This window comes from Sciurus carolinensis, chromosome 19 (genome assembly GCF_902686445.1).
Source record: "Sciurus carolinensis chromosome 19, mSciCar1.2, whole genome shotgun sequence".
NCBI lineage: Eukaryota > Metazoa > Chordata > Mammalia > Rodentia > Sciuridae > Sciurus > Sciurus carolinensis.
Window position 1 is genome coordinate 10,748,315 of NC_062231.1, and position 8,281 is coordinate 10,756,595.

The following is an 8,281-nucleotide window of genomic DNA, read 5'->3' on the forward strand; positions in this document are numbered from 1 at the left end:
GATCAAAAGATAAGAGATGTATCACTTACAAGGACATCTATATAATTACTAGTTGATTTTTTACTGGAAGACTTCCAGAAAAGAATTGGAATATATAATCCAATGAATAGAAAAAAGAAAAAGAAAAAAACTAACATTCATAAATACTGTATCCAAAACCAGTATTTTTCAATAGTAAAGGAAAAGAAAGCATATCAAGATACACAAATGCTAAAAAAGTTTCTGACTTCTAGACTTCTCCTATGAGAAATTCTATAGAGAATCCTTTCTATTGAATGTAAAATAAATCTTCACAAAATAAATCATTTGAAATCTCAAAATTTTCTGGTAAAAGAACAAATACACACAAATATGAATTCTATTACATTGTAAAGAAGATACATAACACAATTTTCCTATAGAACTTCAAAGACAAAGGCGAGGCTCTCATAAACCTGTTAATTAGTGTACAATATAAAATACCTATGAAATCAATAACAACTTTAAGAGGACAGGCAAAGATGTTGATTTTTATATGGAATTTAAGTAAATTTAGTATCAATACATAATGTAGTTTAAACTTAAACTGCTGCATATAATTTCAATTTAATGGCATAATAACCATAAAATATATAGAGAATATGGGCAGACTTTAAAGCATGTCATAATAAAAATCTGTGAACCAAAATTAACTCAAATAAAAAATTAGGGAAAACAATTATGAAAACTAGAGAAAACAACTTACAAAGTAACAGTAATAAGTTCATTATTTTAGTAATTTGTCTAAGTATAAATGGATTATTATTACACCCCAATCAGAACACAAAACATGACTAATAGGATTCTGGCTGTTTATGGTCAAGGAGCTTTGAAATCATAGCCACAAGTAAACATTTCTTCCTTACAATTATCTTGTCAGATCTCTTGGTCACAGCAGCAAAAAAAAAAAAGAAAACTCATTAAAACATCTAGTGTCCCTTGTCTCCTTAGATTCCATGGATCTTCCCTTTGGTCCATAAAGGTGAATAAGAATGGCTTGGAGACAGTGAGGATTGCTTACTGGAAAATGGAATGACTGTTGGGAATCCTCCTTATAATTACTGATGTTTATGTCCTACTACTGTGTTTATTAGAGTAAGGCCAGATTCTGGAAAATCATTTCTCCAAATATTGCTTCTTGACACACCCATTAGAATATATAAAAAACAGTTCACTCTTCAAATCCTGAGAAAATTTCCAACTATCAACAGTAAAGCGAATGAATCAAAGATAAGGAAATACATTGCACTTTAAGGGGTTGGTCAAAATATATAATCTGTTGAATTTCTTTGATAAATCTGAAGTGAGGGGTGTACATCATATCAAGAAAGAATGAGGTTAAACATAAAAAGAAATATAATTAATATTTTCCTGTCTATATCACAATTTCCCAATATATTTCCATTAAAGTAAGTATCTGAAACTCATTTGTGCACAGTGGAATCGACCAAGAGATACTCTAAAAAGGAAGAATATTCAATACTGATAGTGAATCAGGAATTCTGAAGGGGAGCTCACTCACCCAGAAAAACTAGGTTTCTGTAGTTCTCCAACATCACATCTCTGTATAATTTCTGTTGACCCAGGTCCAGGTATTCCCATTCCCCTTGAGAGAAATCAATGGCCACATCCATGAATGTCAATGGTTCCTGAAATAAGAATAAATGTCTAAATGACACTTTGACCTCATGATCATTCACAGAAGTTTTATCTTAACCCAATGAGAGGTAAGAGAACTGGTTCTGACAAAGATGATTCAGAAAGATACTTTTTTACAATGCCTCCTTGTCTAATGTATTATGTAACTCTGAGGAAATAGGAAAACAGAAGTCCAAAAGAAGTGTATATCCTACACTTTTGTGAAATAAAATGTAAAACTTAAGTAAAATAATATATTTGCATATTTTGTATATTTCTCAGATGAGAAAGTTTTACTGAGTTAGATGATTGTTTCCCAAATTGTAATGAGCACAAACATAGATTGTATGTGTTCATAATGCATAGATGGAGTCACTAGTCCTGGGACAGGATCTGGGTTTCTGAGTATGTAGCAAGCTCTCTATTGATGACAGTAGCACTGGTCCAAGAATAACAATGAGGTAGTACACTAAAGAAGAGTTCATTCATGAATCTGAATTTAAATATTTTAAGCAGTTTATGCATTGTGCTACAATAGCAAATAGCAACAAGAATGCTTTTTGAATATTTCAAATATATACCTATCACTCCAACAGTTTTTATATCTTAATGCATACAACCTAAATAATCCTTTGACAGTGATAACATGTTTCTTCTTTTTTATAATCTTTGAGGACATGTTGTCAAACATCCAATTAATTCTGTTCCTGGGTTTTTTTGCAAGTCTACCTGGCCTACAATTTAGAAAAAGGAATATAAATGTCAAAATAAAGTCTGAAATTAAAAGAATTTTCAAAGCAGTTATTGACAGTTATTATAACTGAGTAATGCAAACATATTAAAAAGGCAATAAAATCAAACTGATTAAATTTTACATTTTAGTACATATGTGAAAAGAGCAAGATTTTATGCACTAAACAAGACAACCTTTCATGTAAATCAAAGTAAAAATATCCAATTGTTTAAAATTGTAATTCAACTTGGAATTGATGCTTTTCTTAAATGATACTACTGAGATATAATATTGAAGAACAGAATAAAAAGAGTTAAATTTTCTGAGTCTTTTATTTTCTTTGATATTTTTCACCTATCAGCTATGAACTATATTTTCAAATTTTAATGTACTGAGAAATAGGCTTTTTTAAACTGTTTCTTTTACTGAAAATGTAAGGAGATTAGAATGTGTATGCCTTTGACCTTGAGGTGAAATAAAATGAAAACATACAGAGCTATGGTTTCCTTCAAGCCTCTAGTTACAAAGCCAATGTGGAGTAAACAAACATGAGAGTTTTTGTCACAAGTAAAGCAAGTCACAAGTAAAGAGAAATTCAAAAAAAGAAAACAATTTCTGTATAAAACAAGGTGGTTTATATAGAATATTTAAAAATTTATAAGGAGATACTTAATAATAAAGTCAAATTTATTATCATTATGGGGAAGAATCTGGCAGATAGATTTTATATAAAGTGTCAATGCACATAAAGAAACAGCATCATGGTTTCAATACAAGTGGCCTCTAGGAAGCAAAATGAAATAAAAAGTAGAGCATAATATAATGTCAACCTTCTTCTGATAAATGTTGTACTTGAAGGTTGATATGTGCATGTTCTCCACACTATAGAAGTGCTAAAAGGTAGTTGGATGGGCACTTTAATATTCTAGAGATTGAGTCCCTTTATTTCATGGTTTTCTTTAGTACAATAAACATCTTTCTAATATGAACTATGAGAAAGCAATTCTGATTTAATCGAAGGGATGTCAAAAGATTCAAGATTAATGTTATCCATTCTGACCATGGAAAACTGAGGGAAAGATCACTGAATTGGGCTCAAAGAATTTTTCCTCCCATGGGAGATGTAAGGGTCATGTCTACAGACTTTGATGTGAAAATTGAAGAAAGATGGACTCTCAGAGCATGGGTTTCCACCTGGAATCTGTTTCTTGCTCACTATGTCAACTTTTTCTCCCAGTTCCCTCAGGCTGATTCTCTAGTTTAATATGGTGCACATCATGTTTGTCACAGTAAAGGAAGTGATGGGTTGAACCCAATGACAGTGTTGGAAAACTTCCCATTCACACTTGGACAGGGCTCCTCCAAGGCAGATGGACAGAGGGAAAAGAGCTGCTGGTACCAAGTGAGGGCTTGACACAGGGTGCTGGAAATTTAGAGGAGCTAGAGGCCCAGGTGGCAGGACATGCCTGGGGAGCAATAAACTCCTATGGTCATGAGAGTCTGCATGCCCACACAAGGGACAGCAGTCCAAATTTCATCATGCCTGAGCCAGTGGAAGCACAAAGATAAGGACATGCCTAACCTGTCACCCACATGGAACTGACCCAGTCCCATTAAGCACATTGTGGGTAGTTTGGGAGAGTGGTGGAATGGGGTAGCCCAGTTTTGTTCAGCACAGCATGATAGGACAGGACTCATCGTGTTTCTGAGGTGAGCTGGTTCATCTCCATCCCTCAAAGTCTTTGGACATGCACAGAGCTGCAGGACAGCTTTCTGGTTGAAATCTGTTGGAAATCTTCCTCTAGTGAGACTGGGCAGTTGTGGCAGTGTAGGGGAGGAGGCTTCCTTGAGAAAGCAGCTGAGGAGTGGATGGATGGGGATTTGTAGAGACTTCAGAGCCCATGCCTGGTCTGATAGAAGCCATGATTCAATGCTCCAAATTGGGCTAATTCACCAAATGAGGTAGTTCCATCCTGATTCCTCTAGGCAGGGAAGGACAAAAATAGGCCTTGCCAAGACTCATGTGGATGAAAAGGGGCCAAGAAAGACAGATTTGGGCTCCCTGAATGCAATGGATTGTGATTCTCTTCTAATTATTCTCCTTCAAAATTTATGTTACCATAGGCAATGAATGGAATCCACTTTTAATGTGCATTTTATTAATTCTTGAAGTTGATGGAGCATCCAGATGGAATGTAAAAAAAAAATTGTGGTTTACTTCCTTATCAATATTTAATGACTCAACAATAGGAAATGCAAGTCTATGGTACTAACACTTTTAAATGTCTAAAAAAAATGTGTTCAACACTACAGGTCATGAATTCATCACATGAATAAAACTGAAGTGTGTACATTGAGGAGATGCTTCTATTATAAAGGGCTACAAATTATCTATTCCATAAAGGAAATAAAGTAGTTTAAGACATGTTACCAAAATAAACAGTAGGAAAGAAAGTTTGCAAATTTAAAATACATAACATTTTGGAAGGAAAATGCAGCCCCACACCTGAAACACACCTGAAAACCAGCAGCATCTGCTTTCTTCTTCTCTGAGTTTCTTTCTCAGGAGTGATTACCTACAATTCAAATGTTTCTCTTAAAAATCTGCCTCTACATGGATCAGAACACATGGACCTTCATAGAACTCCTTTTGTAGGCTCAAGAATAACTTTAGCTGGAAGTCACAGAGCTCAGGTCTTTCCTCTACATAGTTTTATTGATACAGTTTGATTGAGAAAATATCCACTTGTATGTGAGTAAAAATATTCCAATTCAGTGGGTTTTGCTTATGTTCTTTTGTAGTAGGTATTGAACCCAGGAAAACTGACTGATTTATGACTGAGCTACATCAATAGCATTCCTCATTTTTTTGGTTTTTATTCTGAGACTGGGTCTCACTAAATTGTGAAGGCTAATGTTAAACTTTTAATTCTCCCGTGTTAATCTCCTGAGTAGCTGGGAATACAGTGTGCATGAGCATGCCTGCCCAAGTTCAATGTTTACGTGTACAGAGAAAACAAATGTGTAGGGTGTTTACATATTCAAAAGCAAAAGCACTTATATTTTTGAGAAAATATATATGTAATTTTGTTGCTACCTCCATAGTAATAATTACTTATTAGACAATGAATCTTACGTGAGCAATTCTCGTATTTCCAAGTGCTATGATATATATGATTATTTTAGTCAGTTATTTTGCTGCTGTAACTAAAGATCTGACTGTAAAAATTGTAGAGGAGTAAAAGTTTATTTCAGTGCTGATGGTTTCAGAGGTCTTAGTGTACAGAAGGTTATAAACCAAGAAAAGACAGTGCTAATTGTTAGACCTACTATTCAAGTCCACACATTCTGTCACCTGTATTTCTCAGGGTTTGAGTTGAGCCTGAACATCACAGTGGAAGAGTGTGGCAGAGGGAAACAGCTCACATTGCAATGAAGAATCAAAAAGAGAGTCTCCACTCTCCAGATAAAAATGCATACCCCCTTGTTTGTGGTTGACTGAAGAGTTGTGAGGGACCCGTCAGCCATGGGTCCCTAGGACACTGCCCAGGGCCCCCTGAAGCTGGAATGTGGGGGCTTGTGAGTTGCCCCCACAGCAATGGTAAAATGGGTAAAACAGACCTGCAGTCTGAGCCCGGTGTCCTTGCGGGCGAGGCATTCTCTCAGCAGTGGCCAGAGTCAGTCCTGGAGCTGCTGGGAGCATGGGAACCTGGTGTTGGATGTTGAATAGGCCTCCTTAGCATATTAAAGTGGCTCTACCCAAAGATGCCATCCCTTTCCTGTGGCAATTCAGGTGCCAGATCTGTATGGATATCCTAATCCAGATCTGTGTGGAAATCCTAATCAAGCCCGTTACCCTTCCTTGTAACCACACGCTCTGTAATCCGTGCTTCCAGTAGACTGTCAAAAATGCAAGTTGGTGCTGTCCCTTCTGTTGCTGCCAGGTCTCTTCATGGACTTGGTACCATACCCAAAGAAATTCTCTTATCAATATGGAACTATGGGAAATAATTCAGAAACACTATCCAAAGGAATGCAAGCATAGAGTCTCTGGGCAAGGATCGGAAGAAATCGTTGATGATCATCAGCCCATTCATCTGTTAGGTAAACCTGGGGAATTAAGAAGAGAATATGAAGAAGAGATAAGCAAGGTTGAGGCAGAGCCACGAGCTGGTGAGGAAGAAGAAAACAAAGCCAGTGATGAATATATACAGAGATTATTGGCAGAGGAGGAAGAAGAGGAAAAACAACAGGCAGAGAAAAGGCAAAGTGAAGTGGAAGAACAACCAAAAAATGATGAAGAACTGGCAGGAAAACTAAGCATTAATATTAATAATCTGTATGAGGGAAGTACCTTGGCTTTGCCTTTGAATTCCAGAAAATCTGATGCGATCACAAGCAAGTCACAAAAGAAAAATAAGAACAAAGAAACATTGGAAATATTCAGAAGAAATTGACAATAGTGATATGAAGAGTCCTAAATGGCAAGACAAAGAAATGAAGAAAACATGCCAACACTTTCTCCTCAAATATGCCTTGAAACTCAAGAACAAGGTGCAAAGTCTTCAGTAGAGTCACCTATGCCATGGTTATGTGTCTATGACGCAGAACAGTGCCTTGAAGGAAAAGCCAAAACACAATCCAACAATCATGATCAAGAGTTATGTGTCATAAACTATGAAGGACCTAAAACCAAAGTTCCCTATTCTAAATAATGATAATTAAGCCTTGTGGCAAGACAGAGAATGGTGTACTTCCTCAGATAAAATGCAAGTAATTGGAGGCAACCCAGTTGAGACAGAAAAGGAAGAGTCTAGCCAACTGATGAGTAAAGGTATTTCAAAAAGAAAAAGCCAGGAATCTTCAGTTGAAGCAGTCAGGAATCCATGCTTTTCTTTAAAATGGAAGAAAACATTCACATTTTCTTCTTCAGAACAAGTGGAATCAAATGAATTTTACCTAAAAACTGACAGATTTGGAGCATTCACTTTTTGAGAGACATAAACAAGAGGAACAGGACCAGTTATTTGCATTACAACTACAGAAAGAGGTGGATAAAGAACTAATGAAGCCAAACCAGCAAAAAGGATCCCCAGATGAGTACCAGTTACGTGCTACATCCTCACCTCCAGATAACTTACTCAGGGGGCAGAAGAATTACAGAGATAGGAACTTCAAAAAGCAGACTGATAGTTAGAACCTCCTAAACCTCAGAGAGGCCTCAAGAGATGAAAATTGGCAACCTTCTTTTAAAATCTGATTGAACCATTCAGTCAATGGAAAAAAGATGTCAAAGAGGGGTGGGAAGGGTGGGGGAAGGGAAAAAAGAACAGAATGCATCAAACAACATTACCCTATGTAAATTTATGATTGCACAGATGGTATGCCTTTGTTCCATGCACAGAGAAACAACATGTATCCCATTTGTTTACAATAAAAAAAGAAAAAACACAAGCTCAAAAAAAAGATGTCAAACTCTACTAGAGAAAGTTGTAATGTATCTAAAAGTATTCATTCTCTACAGCCTAGTAAGTCACAGAAAAGTATTTTTCAAATGTTTCAGAGATACACCAAATAATGTGGGCAAAGAGAGTGTCTTCTAGTAAAACTGGATTGTGAAGCTCTCTTCTGTCATAGAATCTTTATAAATTTCACATTAATCTCTGCTTTCTGAGTATACTTATTATCTTTAAAGACTGTGATTACAAAAGAAGAATATAAAAATATGTTTCTGTAAAACTCAGTGATAAGCAAGGGTCCCTATCCATTGTTAATAACTAACACATACTAAGTTTAACAATCCTTTTGTATGTACAAATGCATCCAGGAAGCCCAAGAAGTCTTAAAGTGCCACTCTAAAAAAATAATAATAATAATAACAAGTTTTATGGC

The 8,281-nt window shown here is 35.8% G+C and overlaps 1 pseudogene; it reads left to right on the forward strand.

The window, feature by feature from the left end:
- Positions 1 to 3,704: 3,704 nt before the first annotated feature.
- LOC124971206 (E3 ubiquitin-protein ligase RNF168-like) lies at positions 3,705 to 7,967 on the forward strand (annotated as a pseudogene).
- Positions 7,968 to 8,281: the final 314 nt, after the last annotated feature.